Consider the following 17880-nt stretch of genomic DNA (forward strand, 5'->3'; position numbering starts at 1 on the left):
ATGGGGGTTTTTCCTGCCCCTAATCCCCATTCTATGTAAAATGTCATTATGGCACAAAGGTTTAGAGTACTAGTTGGTGTCTAAATCTGATCCGTTTACTGATTTAGGTGCTCTTATGGCTCAAGTGCAATAGACCTGGTGGCTAGTGGTCAACCCATCCCCAGATCCTCATACTGTTTTATGATCAGGTAGATGAACACAGCCAATTGGCTATGTTTACTCCTGAGATGTGGTAGGGTTGTCCTGCTGATCTACACATCAAAGCAATTTCATGAATTGCTCAATGTGTAGATGCTTTCTTGAAGTGTATTTCTTGGGGAGAGAGACAGCACATAGTTATTTAGCATACGTCTGTCCTCTAGACTGTCTTATTAATTACAGCATGACTGCAGAGACAGTCCTATGCAGTATTGCACATTTTCTGTAGCTAGATCAACCATGCTGCACTATGTTAGAGCTGTTTCTGGATTCAAAAGGGTTAACAGCCACATATATGAGGTGTATACATCCTAGTAACATTTATGAATTTCCTTTATTGTCTTATTTAATGTATAACAATGACAATGATAAGATGAAATACCTAGTTAATTTTTTCATTCTCATTTGTCAAAATCTAACATCAAAAGATGCTGGATGAAAGTGCAGGCAGTTAATGATGAAGGGCTAAATGATCACTGATGTGGCATTTCAGAGAGCAGTATAAGCAACCATGAGCAACATTATAAAATACATTTTGAAGGCCAGTATGTTTTTTACTTCTCTTCATGCTCAGATATCAGACATATATACAGAAAGTGGTTATATGTTTTGCAGCTATGTTATATATGAGAGTCGAGGGTATGTACATGATCACTATGAAAAAAATATTATTATTATGACTTGTAGGAGGAATGCATATACTTTTAAGATCAAGGAGAAGTACATTGTTGTTTTCATTTTTTGTTCTCTTTCTTTCAATCAAACATCAGAACTTGGAAGGGAAAGTCTGTAAAAACATGCAGTGAGATTCAATAAGTTTGGGGTAGGCTTCCCCTTGAAGCCTACAAGGAGTTTGCATGTTTGTGCAGTGTGCAGCAGCGGTAATTACATATTCATGTTGCTCACTGCATTTAAATGTAAAAAGTCATAGTTTCATGGCTGGCAACACTGTTGCTAACCAGAGAACCATGTAAAGCAACACAAATAGCAAACTTGTTTGGAGTGGAGCAAACTAGGTTAGTAGGATTGTGCAGAATACCACTATGACTACCAGAGTATATCATATAGTAATCTATATGGTCCAAACACAGTACAAGACAGTGTATATAGTGCAGAGTATTGTGGAATCCCATTCCAGGTATTCTGTACAAGATGTATAAATGATCTGTAAAGGTACATTGATTACCATTTAAAATAAACAGTCAGTGTAAGTGTGTGTGTGTATTGAATAGGGACACACTGATGAATTTTAGAAATGAACACGTGAAACATTGTAATGTATAGCAGATGAGGGCATGTAAATGGAAAACAGTTGTAGCAGGAATGTTAAGCACATATCAACATGGCATAGTGTGGACTGCACAGTGAAAATGTATATTATGTGACTGTCAGACAAGGTGACTTAAAAGTGGAGAAGATGTCCTTGTGAGATAAGCATCCTAATATGAACAATGGAGACACCTATCAGGGATGTTATATACAGTCAGGGTTGGGTGTATATTGTGAAGCTGTGCAAACTGATTTGACTGAATATGAGTGTAATGTCAGCAGAGGTGTCCAGCAAGTAGGACACAATTACAGGCTCATATATAGCAATAAAAGAAGCATGCACAATCATGGACAATATCAGAATAACACCACCATTAATCCCAGGTCTCTGACACAACATATGTGATTCTAATTGATCATAGATAGTTCTGCATAAACACACTTGTACAACTATTATAACATGTCAGCAATCTATGTGGGTAATCAAGCACACCATCCTTACACTGTAACATCTGCTGGAGGTGTTAGGAAGGACACGGTTATATCTGTATGTGACATGGTCACTTCAGGCTAGTTGACTGCTTTGCATGGCATATATATGGCACAATTGGCCCTCCCATGAATAGAACCCATGCCATCAGTGTTGACAAACAGCTATTTATGTACTGTGTGCATCAACAGAACAAGTATCACACATGCATCTGGTATAACACCTTGATTAGTGTTCCACACCATCGGACAGTAATATTTATGCAACAAAAAGAATACCTAGGTATGGCCAATAATATTTGTGACAGCTCATTTTTGCAAAGATGTTATACGTTAGTTCCACATCACCAGAAGATGTGTAGGTAGAGACATGAATAAGGGTTCATTGTACTCAGTTATTGATGTGATGAAGGCTGTGAACTACAGAGGTATTCTGGCCTTTGATGTAGATGTCCTGCACATACTCAGTAATTCTGTTACATACAAGGGAGTACTCCCCACTGCGGTCACGTCCTGGTGGGCATTTCACATACCATCTACTCCTGGACACAGTCACATACCAATTGGTCTGCTTATGGGGTGCGGTATCTACATTATCATTGGTTTGTGTGTTTGTTTTCATAATGTAACAAATTCTACCATGTTTTTGTTTCATCTCATGTGTTGTCATGGCTGTGACAGCAATCGTTGGTGTGTGTTGGAACTGCCTACATTATGCTAATATCATATTTGGAGTCAAATATTGCTCACAATCTGTAGTCTTCCAGACAACAGTTTGGACAGGGGATGTGTATGTCATTCTTAATGTCTGTGACTTAAATAATGGACAGAAAATGGCATACCAGATAGCCCTGATGTATGGACCTTATCACTGGACCAGAGATATACATCACTTCACACATTTCAACCAATTTAGATGCCACATATGTGATCCAGTGGTCTACCCATTTGGTGATATAGATGGTTATGGCCACATTTGACAGTGTTGAGTGAACACCTCAGTATGGATTTGTGTAAAATGCCTTGGCCTGGTCAAGTTCCACAGAATAGTAGTGTTCTCATCATGCATGCCCTTAATGACCTCTATCAGGACATCTAAAAGATGTAAAAAGCATGGATTTAGCATTAACAACTCAAACATCTGTTACACACAGCCAGGATATTACTGTTATCCATATACAAAATAACCATGATTTCTCATCAAGAAAGTACAGGCCCTACAAACCATGCCATGATGTAGGCACATAGACTAAAAGACCTGTCACTGTAGTTTGTATTGTATAGGATAGGGTGACTTATGCCTGGCCTACATGGAAGTCTCTGAACCTGCCTTGATGGGAATACTGCACATCTGCAAATCAGCTATAGCTGATGACATCAGCAGAGTCTGAAGAGGAGAAAATGCTAATGGCAGTGTCCCACATGCTAGTATAAAATGCTCTTTCTAACATCAAGCAATTGCACAAATACACATACACCCCAATTGACTGCAGTGAGAATAGAACCCCTACCTATGAAAAACAACTACAGAACTCTGTATTTAAGGCAAGTGCCACAGCTCAAGTCTGACTTGGATAGTGTCAGACAACAGTTTATAGCTGATGACATGAGTAGAGTCTGGTGAGGAGAAAATGCTAATAGCAGTGCCCCACATGCTGGTGTAAAATGCTCAATATAATGTCAAGCAAGTGCACAGACATGCACACGCACACACCCCAATTGACTGCAGTGAGATTAGAACTCCTACCTAAAGACACATACTACATTACTTTACATAAGCACCACTGCACAAGTCTGACTATTACAAGGCTGCAGGGCAACTTATAGTGGATCATATCAGCAGTGGATGTTGGAGTGAAGATGTTGGGAGGACAGCATGAAATGGATGTTAGGCATGTGCAAGTTTCAAAATATAGGCAATCCATGGGATTAGACTGATAACTGCAGGATACACATTTATGCTCCTGTGGCTAGATAGACATATGCACACCTTCCAGTTGTCTGCAGTAAGAACAGAACTCCTACCTATCTAAGTACAGAGACTGAAGAACACAGTACTTTATGCAAGCACCATGGCACAAATCTGACTTTTACAAGAATGCAGGATAACTTATAGTGGATGACATCAGCAGTGGATGTTGGAGCGAAGATGTTGGGAGGCCAGAATGAAATGGATGTGCGGGCATGCGCAAGCGTCAAGCTGTTTCAAGTTCTGTATGTTAAGAGATTGATGAGTGTGCAATGTGTATTATGTGGTGGTTGTGTTCCAATGTGCAGGTATACTTTCACAGTTTTACAAACTATATACCAACAAGTGTCCACATTACTACAAGTATTTAAAAATCTGAATGTATATTGTCATTTTAAAGATGTGCATGGCATATCACACATTTCTTATTAATTTCTGTAGTGTTGTTGATATATTTGTGAATAAGTACTGAGAGACCAGGGTTGCAGTGCATGGTGGGAGGTAACACATAGCTACATTGTAAATATGTGACAGATTCTTAGATATGGCTTTCATTTTTTTATGTTTTCTCATGAAGTTTCCTGGCATGAAAACTTAATGGACAGCAAACAAATGTAATACATGCTATTATTTACTTTGTGTAGAACAACAGTGAGCAGTAGTTTTGCGTTGGTTGGCAAAGTGTTTGCACATGTGAGATGCACCTTTCTACTCCCCTGTTTGCGTGTACTTAAGCAGTGCACAAAAGTGAGGCTTATTGCTAATATTATAAGAATTAGTTATGAATATATGAAATGTGTATGCCGCTTAGCTAACTGTGTGGCAGTAGGTGTAAATGAATTGGCACATTCCTCTTTCATCCCAGATTATAGAGGGTTTGAATACAGATGTGTGTAATAGTTTTAAATCAATACTAGGAAATCAATGTTCATACACTGTTTTTTGAAAGTGTATGTCTTGTCTGTACCATAATTTAATTGCTTCTTTTTAATTTTACACTGTGGCTTATCAAACATTAGTAATACTGTTAATATTATGGCTATTTAATTTTCTCAAGTGTATGTTTGGAGCTTTTCTCCCCAGGTCTCCACTGAAAATGGGTTTCTGCCCAGACAGGCATTACCCGGTAAACAAATGTAATAAATAAATACATTTTAAATAAGTGTTGATAATGCAATAAAATTTTAATTTAGTATACCTTCACCATGTGTTAGTATATTTTGACATAGCACATCAAGTTTTAGTGGCATTGCACAGAGATAATTGCACCACAGAAGAGCCACTCACCATCATTTAGCACTGGTGCATGATGCCAACCTCCACACAAACATAGAGGGCTCCACTGCTTTTTTCTACACAAAGTAAATAATAGCATGTATTACATTTGTTTGCTGTCCATTTAGTCTTTTTGCCAGGAAACTACATGGGGAAACATAAAAAATGAAAGCCATATCTAAGAATCTGTCATATATTTACAATGCAGCTAGGTGTTGAAAGGGTGGGCAAGCAGAAGAACAAAGGAAAAGCAATATAGGAATGTGCAAGAGGTAGGGGAAAGAACTATAGCTCTCCATTTCTTCAATAGTGTAAAATGAAAATATGTGCAGAGTATTAGCTGAATTTGGACTGTCACCTCCACAAAGAGGGGTGACAACAAAGCAACCATGCTGTATAGCCAATTGGACCAAATCAAGTGTGTCAAGAAGACATGTGCATGAAATGGAGATCTGTGTATGGGACACTATTTTTTGTGAGACAGGTGCACATTTTTTTAACTACAGTAAGAGACAAATGCTGGGTAAAGGATGTTGGTATTTCGGGTTCAAGTAGGTTGGGTGGGTGAGGAAGCAAATGCAAACAAACAAGACAAACAATGCAAGAGACACAGGCAGTGAAGGCCACAAAAGGTTTGGGGGCACCATGATTGGGGTGAGGGAGGGGACAAGGCAAGCTCATGCCCATCAAACATGGGAACTGTGAGAATCTAGTCCTCACCCACAGGACTGTCATTACTGTCCGCTTACTCCTCTGGCTGCTGGAATGTCTGAAATCTTCTCCTCCTATGAACCAGGAGGGAGATCAGCCTCTCTATCAAGCATAGGTATACACCACTGGTGTGGTGATAGACCGCACATACCAACCCTGGCATCTCCTGGTGGATGATGAAGCTTGTAGTTGTCTGGCTATGTGGGATGTCATTTACCTGTTGTTTTGGGTGTGGTGGAGCAATGTTACATTACATTATTGTTTTGGCACAAAGAAGAGATTTTTTGTTATTTTTACTCTCCTTGGCATTTGTGGTGGGATGTGTGCCCCTTCTCCTTGTTGATCCCTCCAAAGCTGCTTTCTCAGGATGACATTATGAAGCATGGCACAGACAGTAAATACTTTAGTACATGTACATAGATTGTATGGCAGGACTCTCCAAGATGTATCCAGGCAGCCCAAACACATACTCCATGATATTTCTGGTATGAGCGTGTGCCTTATTATGACGTTCTTTAGCAGATGTGTGTGCATTTATGATGGGCATCATCACCCATGGATCCAGTGCATAACCTGCATCTCCAAGTAAATGACCCTGTGGGATATCACCCTAATGAACATCTGAGTTGGAAGGTGAGCCAGATATATGAGTCATGGTAACTGCCTGGGTTGGCAGCACACACATTAAAAATTATTCCCTTAGTATTACTCATGACTTGGGAGTTAATGGAGTGAAATCCCTTTCTACTTATGTGGAGCCTTCACTGTTCCCTGGGTAGTGCCTTAATTTCTATATGTGTACAATCTATAGCACTCCTGCATATTTGTCCCTTTCCTCAAGAGTACAGGCAAAATATAGGTGCCCACTGACATGTTGGTGCATAGCATTCAGGAACTGATGCAGGATCCCATATGCTGATGCCTGTGACACCCCCAGCATGTCCCCTGTTGGTCTCGGAAGGGTTCCTGTAGCTAAAATTCTAAGTGCTACATATATCTTTATCTTCACTGGCATGGGTTCTCCCTCGGTTTTTCTCAAGGTCTGATTTGAGGATAACAGAGGTTGCAGAGTTCCTGTAGTTTGTCTCTATCCACTCTGTAGCATTCAACAATTTCCACCTTGTGCAGATTGTAATAAGTTAACCGGGGTCTGAAAACTCTTTACCATCTTGGCCATGACCTATTAGCAGCAGCTGCAGCATGCATTTCAGCCTGTTGCACATACACAAGAATTAAAACAACAGCAGCCCCTAATATTTTTTCTGTGTAGACTCCTTCCCATGGCTGTATTCCAATAGGTTTTGGAATTTGTAGGGAAACCAGCACTGAGTCTACATGGTTGCTTTATAGCTTGATGAATAGCTACTCCATCTTAGATTGGTTGATTAACATGCAGTTCAGCTGTTTATGCTATAATTTGCATGCAACTGCATTTACCATTGTTGTACAGGTCTACACACCATATACAATTGCTTACTGAATATGAAGCAGTATGCCACCCTTTGCACATCACAGCATGACATGAATATGGTGTTAGTAGACAATGTAAGGTTTATTGAATCTGCCTGATGCCATTTAAGAAAGCACAGGGTAGTTACTAGGTCATTGTTGAATAACCACTGATACATCTTAGCTGAGATTATTATATGTCTTGAACAGTAGCAATTTGTGATACATTATTATAGCCATCATATCTTTTATGTTATTTTCAATGAGGAATCAAATGTGTACAGAATGTAGCTATGTTTTGTGGTGGAGTGAAGTTTATTGATATTCAGTTTAAATTTAATAGATTCCCATCTATATCTACCTTTCTCTCTGTATATGTATGTAACTATAAAATTGCATAATGAATGGTCGATGTGCTTCTAGCTTGATATACAAACCATCAACCACAACATGTTAAATAGTTACAATATCTAACATAAGTAACACTCAGTGCACTGAAAAAGGAAATAAATTTCTTTTTCCAATGCACTACCCATAACCCGACCAGATTCAACTCAAATTAGTTTGAATATTGGTAGTGTTACAGGAAGAGCTTTTTAAAGTTAAGATGCATGCTATGGTTATGGCAGGGGCATTGTCAAGGTTAGCACACATTACTATGGTGAGCAGGGATGCATCAACCAAACAACCTTGCACTTCCATCAGATTTAGATGGGAATCTATTAAATTTAACCAAAGCAAAGTTCAATCAAACACGTAACACAGACACACAAACACACGCACATGCACACACACACACACACACACACACACACACACACACACACACACACACACACACACACACACATAATACACAAATACACACACACACACACACACACACACACACACTTGTTCAATCTATCATACAAGACATAGGTACACCTGGACAAGCAGGTGTATTTCAGAAGTAAAAGTTATATCTGTGCAATGTAAGAGGAAACAATATCATGTGGAAAAACCCATGCTCACACACAGCAAAGCTTTACAGACTCTATGTGGAAGGTGCACCAGCTGAGAACCAAACTGGAGAACTAAGTGCTATGGGTTTGTAAAATAAATAAATAAATTAATTAATTAATAAATAGTTAAGAAAGAATAAAAAAATATCTATATGCTATACTACTTCACCTTAATCCATTTTTCTAGTATTTGAAACATCCATATATCAGTACATGCATATCCCCTTTTTTCCCATTTTTGCACATGGCGTCAGGGTGGCACTTCAACAATAACAATCATCTTGAGCCAAAATTTAAATGACTGGGTGTCTAGTGCTGCCATGGCTGTTATTCCATACCACATACTCACATGCATACTCACACTTATGGGTAATTTACAGTGTCCAATTCACCTACTGCATGTCTTATCAGTTTAAAAAAAATGTCAGCATATTTTTGGGTCGGTGTACTACAATTTTGTATCATAATTAAGATTAAGTCCTTGTAATATTAAACTGGCTTAGCAGAAAAAAAGTTAACATGAAATATGTGATGCCAACTGTTTCCTGAAAGCTATATTAAACCACCAAGAAGGAAAAATAGTCCAAGAAATGACTCAGCCAGTATATCCAAAGAATTTATTTTATAGTACCAACAATTGATGTTCTCCAGCACCTCAGCAAAAGCTTTTTAACAGAGTATAACACAACCCATTTCTCATTCCTTTATATAGTAAAAAACTATTCTAATAAAACAATTAAAAAACACTTAATTACAGCAGCCATTTCCAATCAAGCTCTCTATTTAACCCCTTAGGGTGTAGAGTGTCAAATTTTAAAATAAACAGTGCTTCTTTCCATTGTAGTTTATTCTTCAGGCACATACCTTTCACACAATGTACTTTTTCCAAAATTGTGCCTGTTAAATTCTTACCATCACTGTTATGATATTTTTTAAAATGAAAGCCTAAAGGAGTTTCTACCTTTTCATTTTTAATATTTCTCAGATGTTCTAAGAACCTGACTCGAAAACTCCTTTTGATTCACCTATGTAAAATAAATTGCATTCACATTTGAGTACATAAACAATACCCTCTGTGTTACAACTAAAATTACCATTCACATTAAATTTCTTTCCATTTATACAGTCAAAAGAATTTACTGTTTGGTTACATATACTACAGTGACCACATGCTTTAAAACCATAATCAGAAATACATTTAGTTAAACTGGCAGCAGAAAAAATAAAATAAGCATGAACTAGCATATCTTTAATACTTTTTCCACATCTATAAGACACCATAGGTTTTTGAGGTAACAGTTCACCCAAGCATGGATCTTGTAACAAATGTGTCCAATAAAACATAACAATTTCTACTAATTTCTCTGTATATGTTCCATATGTTGTAACAAAAAACATTTTATCCACTTGTTGATTATACACATTTTTATCTGATTTAGCCCTATATTTTACTTGTTTATGAGTCTGATTATTAAAATTAAAATTATTTTTAGCTTGTTCTACACTTTCTACACTATAACCTCTTTTGATAAATTTCTGACAAGTCAACTCAATTTCTAATTCTTTTTGGTGTTCATCACTAGTTAATCTTGAGATTCACAATAATTCATTATAAGGAAGTGCTGATATTAAGTGTGGAGGATGGGAACTAGTCCCATTAATGAAATTATTCACACCTTCAAATTTATGATGCACTGATGTTACTACCTTATTACCTCTAACATGCAAATTTACATCCAAAAATGTAACTTTATCTCCCCACTGAGCTCCATCAAACTTTATACCAAAATTATTACAGTCTAGGTCATGAATAAAATTATGTACATCTAAACTACCCCCTTCACATAGAAAGATTAAATCATCTATGTAACGATAATATTCTATTACATGACTTCTGAAAAAGTACATTCTATATAGAAATTTGGTTTCAAAATAACCCATAAATAGATTTGCATATACTGGAGCAAAAACTGCTCCCATTGCTGTGCCTTTAATTTGTTGATAAAGAATTTCATTAAATTCAAAAAAATTATTTTTAAGACAAAACAGTATTAAATCAACTATATAATAAGTAATGGAGTTTCACCCAAATGAAATTTAAGAGCTTCCACCCCTAATTCATGTGTAATATTAGTATACAAATTTTTAACATCTACTACTATCCAGTACCTATTTTCATTCCACTGAATTTTATTAATTTTCTCCAGAAAGTCAAAGGTGTCTCTAATACAGGAAGACAACTGCACAACCTTTGGTAAAAGTAATTCATGCAACACAATTCCTATATTATGAAGAAAATAGTTGCAAGCAGACACTATAGGACGACCCAGGGGATTATATCTATCTTTATGTAGTTTAGGAAGACAGTAAAATTTAGCCATAGTACAAATTTCTATGGAAAATTTCCTCTCTATGTCTTTTTTGGTAAAATAGCCAAGTCTATACCCCCTATTTATTAGTTCATTATATGCTGACAAGGCTTTTTCATATTCCTTCCATATAGCAATTCTATATACTTCCTCATTATTTAAATTATCCATACACATCTTATAATACTGTTCTACTGTCATTATAACTAACTTATTACCTTTATCTGAGGGCTTAAATATAATATCTTTTCTACATCTCATCTTCGTTAAAGCCTCCCATTCATTTTTAGTTAGATTATAAGACACTTTTTCCTTTTTTTAAAAAATATCCTGCATAGAATAATTCACTATGCTGGAAAAACATTTCACTGCTTCATTAGTAAAAGGAGGTATATAGTTACTTTTTATGCTAATCCCATTTGTCGGTAATAGACAGTAAGCATTCACAGTTTCATCATTCTCAAAAAAAGAATCACAAGAAAAAAATTCCATAGAAGTTGTTTCATTCAAAGAATCATCCATATCAATGGAATTAGTTACTTGTACATTTTTTCTTTTGACTTTGAAAAAAAGCACAAAAGATGTAACTTTCTTACTAGCTTAAAAACATCTATTTTAAATGTATGCATATTAGAAACAACAGTAGGAATAAACTTAATGCCACAATTTAATACTGCTATTTCAGTATCTGAAAAAGAACTGCCAGTTAAGTTAAAAACATACTGTTCATCTAACCTGTCATTAACACCATTAGTCTTAAGAAAGTTAATACCATCTTTTCCTTTTCCCCTGTTGATTCTGTTGTTGCCTGCCCCATGTCATATCTGCTTGTCCCCTTTTCCGACCTCTCTCACTTGTATTGGGTCTGTTATAAAAATGTTCATACATATATTCACTTTTTTGAGCTGGAGGGAGTGAAGGAAAGTCTGCATTTTCATCCGACCATTCTCCTGAAGCTTCTGTTGCTTCAGATGAAGCAAACGAGACACCATGTTTTTTCTTTACCATTCTTTTACCAGAAAACCCACCCATGGTTTTCAGATGGTTTTTATTGGTAAAAGCAGTCTCATTTGCATAATCTCTCAGATCTCTCTGCAATTTGTGAATTTTTCTGTCAATCAAAGTCTCAGTTTTACTCAGTACTTTCTCATTAAGATCTTTTAAGACGCCCTCAAATCTAGGGACCATCAAAGAAGTGCATAAACTAGAGCACAGCTTTGCAATGTCATTTTTAATCAGTTTTTGTTTTAACAAATCTCTTTTGACTAGGATGGCCACCCATTCTGTTGTACAGTGATGTGCTGCCATTGCCCATCTTTTTGCAAACTGTACATCTTCTACATTTTTTTCATCAAAGGGCGTAGAAGGATTTTTGAAAGGTCTTAAGCCCTTTGGAGTAATATTCAGCTCCAGATACCTTTGTAAGCTAATAATGTTATAATGTGTTGCATTTTCTTTAAAAGTAAACTTTCAAGTTTTTAACAGTACCTTGTAATTCAGCTGACATAGCTGCAGTATGATGTTGTCCTATAGTAGAGAATGGATTAACAGTCTGTTTTGACAGCCATCCAACAGCACTTTATCCCAAATCTTCTGTGACTCTCCCAGTTGGGATGTAGAATTCATACCTCTATCAGGCAAACGTTCTCCCACCTGTAGAATATTTTGTTCAAAAGTTCTTTGATTAGTATCTCCCAGTTCCTCACGAAAAATTCTGGGAGTTTGGAAAGAAGGATCACTGGCCATTGATAAAGGTATATTAAACCACCAAGAAGGAAAATAGTCCAAGAAACGACTCAGCCAGTATATCCAAAGAATTTATTTTATAGTACCAACAATTGATGTTCTCCAGCGCCTCAGCATAAGCCTTTTAACAGAGTATAACAAAACCCATTTCTCATTCCTTTATATAGTAAAAAACTATTCTAATAAAACAATTAAAAAACACTTAATTACAGCAGCCATTTCCAATCAAGCTCTCTATTTAACCCTTTAGGGTGTAGAGTGTCAAATTTTAAAATAAACAGTGCTTCTTTCCATTGTAGTTTATTCTTCAAGCACATACCTTTCACACAATGTACTTTTCCAAAATTGTGCCTGTTAAATTCTTACCATCACTGTTATGATATTTTTTAAAATGAAAGCCTAAAGGGCTTTCTACCTTTTCATTTTTAATATTTCTCAGATGTTCTAAGAACCTGACTCAAAAACTCCTTTTTGATTCACCTATGTAAAATAAATTGCATATAAAGGAATGAGAAATGGGTTTTGTTATACTTTGTTTCCTTAAAGCTGTTTAAGACTGTTCTTTTCAGAGAAGTTTTTAGCTTTATTAATTTGCTCAGTAACGATTTATAGTTAAAGGTTGCCACAAAAGGATATTGCAAGATTGGATGAGATATCAGTGGGAAAATCAATAACATAGCTAGGCTAGGGTAGGGCAAATGGGGCAGCCACCTTGGGTGGAAATTATTAGGGGAGGGGTGTGACCAGCAGGTGCTGATCTGTCTTCATAGCAGTATATTACTGACATTTAAGTGCCAGTCTTGCATCTGTAGTCATAACTGAAGCACTTAATGCTCTGTGTGTGGTATAATTTTGCTACAAATGGGAGAAGGCTCCAGGTTCCACATTTGCTAGCTACATCTCTGGGGAAGATGACCATCTGTTGTGTTTGCACTGTTTGATGAAATACACTTAAATGGATAACACAAATTAAATTTCTTAAGGGATTATGAAAAATACAAGCTAACAAAGTAATATTAAAAAAAATGTGTCAAACTCACATAACTGTAATGGAATGGATAAAGTTTCAAGATGACAATGTGATCTAAGGGAGCCTGCTTGAGCCTGATTAAGCGTGAGTAAAACACTTCAATTCTTACCCCTTAACTTTGTTGCATTAATTACTAGTTTTGACAACTATTTGGAGATGAACATTTCAATTAAATAACTATGTTGTCTATGGTTTATGTATATGGATGATGTATGCTATTGTGAGTATTGCACATTTAAGTCATGGTTCTCCTCTGATTTACTTGTGATAGATAAATACAATTTTTGTGAGGGGAAGAAATATGTTTTAAATTAAGTCTTTATATTGGAAGATCTAGGAGAAAATCCCAAAATATATCTTGATAGAGAGGTCAGTTTACATGGCAAACATATCATATTTAGCATCATGTGAAGGAAGCAAGACAACTTAGTCCAAGAATTTAAATATCATTAGTGATGCTGAAGCAGAGTGGAATTCCATACTACACAGTATCAGAATGGACACAAAGAGACAACAGTGCAACAGAAGAGCTTGTGTTTCAGTGAAACAAAATGACAGATTCTGAATTATATTAGGCCAATTATTTTCATATATATATATATATATATATATATATATATATATATATATATAGATATAGATATATGGGTCCCCTTCATATGGTCTACTTTTCAGAAAGTCGACTTTCATATAAATGAGACCATATGATCGACTTTTGTAAAGCCAACCATGGGGAACCGCTAACTCCGTACATTGCAGAATACAAAAATTTCCCTCTTCTGCACTGTAGTTTGATCTCAGAGTTGGTATATTAAAGTTACAGGGGCAGGGGGGCATAGCCCCCCCTGCTAACTGTTTAAGGTAAGTGTTATATGTGTTTATTTTACATGGTCGTCTTTCCGAAAGTCGATCATATGGTCTCGGCCATATGAAAGTCGACTTTCTGAAAAGTCGACCATGTAAAGTAGACCTATATATATATATATATATATATATATATATATATATATATAAATTAATTCAGAGTTCAATGTTTCTTTATAAAATGTAATAGGGTTTTTACTGAATTTTGCATCTAGAGATAGCATGAACAAATATTGCATGTCACAAAATAACAGTTTTTTAATACATCTGAGAATCTACGGATAATAATATGACATGTTTATAACTGTTAGACAAGCATCTTTACTCATATTTTAGTATGAAAGAGTCCATGATAATTAAATTGAGTTTTGTTTTCCTTGCAAATAAAATGGAAATTGCAACTCATTTATTGATAACTAACTTATTTTGTTAGATACTGTGCACACTAGAACATCTTCTCTAACAATTTAAGCAATACACAGTGCAATTTGAACAAAATACAGACTAAATGAGGACATAAGAAAATGTTATGCAGATCATTTGAGATATAATATTTAAGGTAGCAATTGCTATAAGCTGCTCCAAGTGTATTTTTACTGGTAACCACTGCTAATACACAGCAATTTTTTTCTATAGTTGGAATTCTTTAAATTTACAACACTGAGTGATGAATGAGGCATCAGACTTTATGTATGAATAACTAGAAACACATGCCATTGAAAACATCTACTGAACATCTGTATGCCTTCTTAAATTATAGTGTAAGCACTGTTACAATCTGGACTATGTTATTCTTCTGATTCTGCCATGCCTCTTTGATTGATGTATCATTTACTGGCATGTAAAATTTAGGGATATAAACTTGCCCTAAATTAAAAAGTAATGTTATACTAACTAGGAAGAAACACTAAAATTATTTTCTTACAGGTTTAGATGGAAACATTATTAATTTTGAAACTATGCACATTATAAAAGAAAAATGCCAAGTTTAGTGCTGCTTTACAATGGGACTAAAATAAAGTGCAGAAACCTGTAATTGTAAACTGCACATATAAAACAGATGACATTTCAACCCTTGTTTCAAAATATCCTGAAAGGGAAAAAAGGGCTATATTATTTTTTAATTAATGTTTCTTCCAAAAATAAATTCTGGTTTATTGCCATAAGAGAAATTAAGTCAATATTTCTTGTAAGAATCTTCTAATTATACAGTATGATATTTCTGATACTCATACTATCCAAAGACATATCCAAAAATAACATTTTTATTTTTGTATTTAATTTTATTACTATTGTTAACTAGTAAACCCTTTCATAAAATATGTGAAAACTGAGTTTCCTGTTTGCAAATTATTTTTTGTCATACTTCTAAAAACCTTTCTTCACACTATCTTTCATTAAATAACCGAACAATTAATTTTCTTTATTTAAAAATTAAATTTTCATCTGTAATTAAGCTAATAATTTCAACTTGAGGTATACTTTTATTAATATACTAAAGGTAATGGTTGTTGAAAATCAGATAACTGTTAAAGGAGAGATGTTTTCTATAAATACTACTGGAAAGACACCAATTATTAACATTTATGCTTATATTCATAAAAATAATGTATGACAACTGGTACTTAGAAAACAGTTTTAAAAATCTAAATTTGAAAATAAACAAGTTTCATTGATCATCATTCTTCTCCTAATAAATGATCATTAATAAATCACTTATAATATAAAACACACTGATAACAATGCATATTTAAAATTGTTTTCACAAACCACTCTGACAGCAAACTGAAGAAGATGGTTTAGCAATGGTTTGTGTTGCATCTCCAGATATTTGTTGATAATATCTGTAAATAAAGATGAAAATATTTATTATATAACAACAATTCAAATTCAGGTAATACGTATAGGCAGGCAGGCACCAGGCTATCTGCCCAAGGGCATCCAAAAGCCCAGCCAGAGTGTGTCAGCCCTCACTGCCCCATTGACCAACCAACCGAGCCTCCATCAAGAAGAGCCAATGAAGTGATCCCGGGGCACACCCTCTGCCACCCATCCACTTGCCAAGGCCTCTCCCGAAGAGCACCAGTGAGGGGCTCTGCCCAATGTAGCTAGGAACCCCGTTCCAAAGCATGGGGAGTCCCTGTGACAGGAATCTACCCCTGCAGCATGCTCCATCCACTGTTGCGATGAGGTCCAGCCCACCAGAGCGAGTGGCCCACAGCGACCTGGACCCCCCCAGGTGGAGCATGTCCACCAACTCTGAGCCAGACATGGCCCTGCAAACCAGGCAGAGATCACGTCTGAACTAGTGACATGCCACCGAGCACAGCCAGAGTCCCTCCAGTCAGGCCGCATAAGACACATGCCCAAGGCCAGAAATCCCCTTGGTGAGGCACTCCCATGATCCCTCCAGCTGCCGGAAGCATCCCATGAGGCACATCCCAAACGGGGCACCACACTCCATGATGGGTCCAATGAGTGACAAGCAGAGGGGCACTACAACCCCTCCACTTCCAGATGTGAACGACTCAGCAACCAGATAGGCCACATAGAAGGACCTCCAATCTACCACGGCAACATGATTGTCAAAGGATAGACCACCATCCATCCAGGTCACAAGATCTCCCTCCAACCCCTCTGCACCAAGGGGGCTGCCACCCATGTGGCAACCCATGGGTGTTCTGCTTTTCTCAAATGGGATGACCATGCACCCTCCGACATCCAGCTTGAGACCATGACCCCGACACCAAGCATATATAGTGTTAATACCGGTAGCAGTCATGTTGGTATACCTTTGTAAAAAAAGATTTAATAATTTCAGTACCTTCATCCATAGGGATACAAGTATGACATCAAGGGTGAGCATATAACTTTCTTCCCCAAAAAACATTTCTTAATTTAGGTAAAAAAAAAAACACAAGTCATTAATATAAGCTGGAAGTTCTTAAACTAAGAGCTTTAAAATATTGTATATGAGGAGAGAAAGAGAGAGAGAGACACACACACACACATAAATATGTTTAGTTACATTTCCAGGGTTTGATACTGTGGGTCTAAATTATATTCCCACCTGAAAGAATTTTTGCAATTCCTCACAATACCACTTTTGGGTAGGAAACACACAAATTCATATAACCATGGTTCAGTATATTATTATGCACCAACTCTAATCTCATTTAATATAATTATATTGCCTGTATATAGACAACAAAGACACCTCTTTTTCCTTAAATTTGCAATCATCAATTCCATACATCATGCATATTATTCTTGATATATAATCAGAAGCCCACCATCCTTATCAGCTTTCATAATTCTCATGAAGTTTCCTGGCATGAAAACTTAATGGACAGCAAACAAATGTAATACATGCTATTATTTACTTTGTGTAGAACAACAGTGAGCAGTAGTTTTGCGTTGGTTGGCAAAGTGTTTGCACATGTGAGATGCACCTTTCTACTCCCCTGTTTGCGTGTACTTAAGCAGTGCACAAAAGTGAGGCTTATT

The sequence above is a fragment of the Protopterus annectens genome, chromosome 6.part0 (genome assembly GCF_019279795.1).
Source record: "Protopterus annectens isolate FY-2018-M chromosome 6.part0, PAN1.0, whole genome shotgun sequence".
NCBI classification, from domain to species: domain Eukaryota; kingdom Metazoa; phylum Chordata; order Ceratodontiformes; family Protopteridae; genus Protopterus; species Protopterus annectens.